Here is a 271-nt window from a genome sequence, read left to right on the forward strand (position 1 = left end):
CAGCAGCAGCAGCAGCCTTGGAGCGAGCAGCAGCTCGAGAGCTCGAGTTTTGGGCAGCTTTGTTTTGATTCTGCTGCTGCTGCTGCTTCTGAGTGGAACTGTTCGCAGCAGCAGCACTTGAGGAGGACTCTTCAGGAGTATGACGACGACCTTTGGCTGCCTGGGAATGGTGGGCTTGGTGGTGATGGTTGTGGTGGTGGTGATGACCTTGACCATGTCCTACTCCATTACTGGGCGGTATCTTGGTGGCGCTCAGCTTGCTGCCAGTGCC

Source organism: Rhagoletis zephyria, unplaced genomic scaffold (assembly GCF_001687245.7).
Source record: "Rhagoletis zephyria isolate East Lansing unplaced genomic scaffold, Rhagoletis_zephyria_1.1 Rzeph_scaffold_45517, whole genome shotgun sequence".
In the NCBI taxonomy this organism is placed as follows: Eukaryota; Metazoa; Arthropoda; class Insecta; order Diptera; family Tephritidae; genus Rhagoletis; species Rhagoletis zephyria.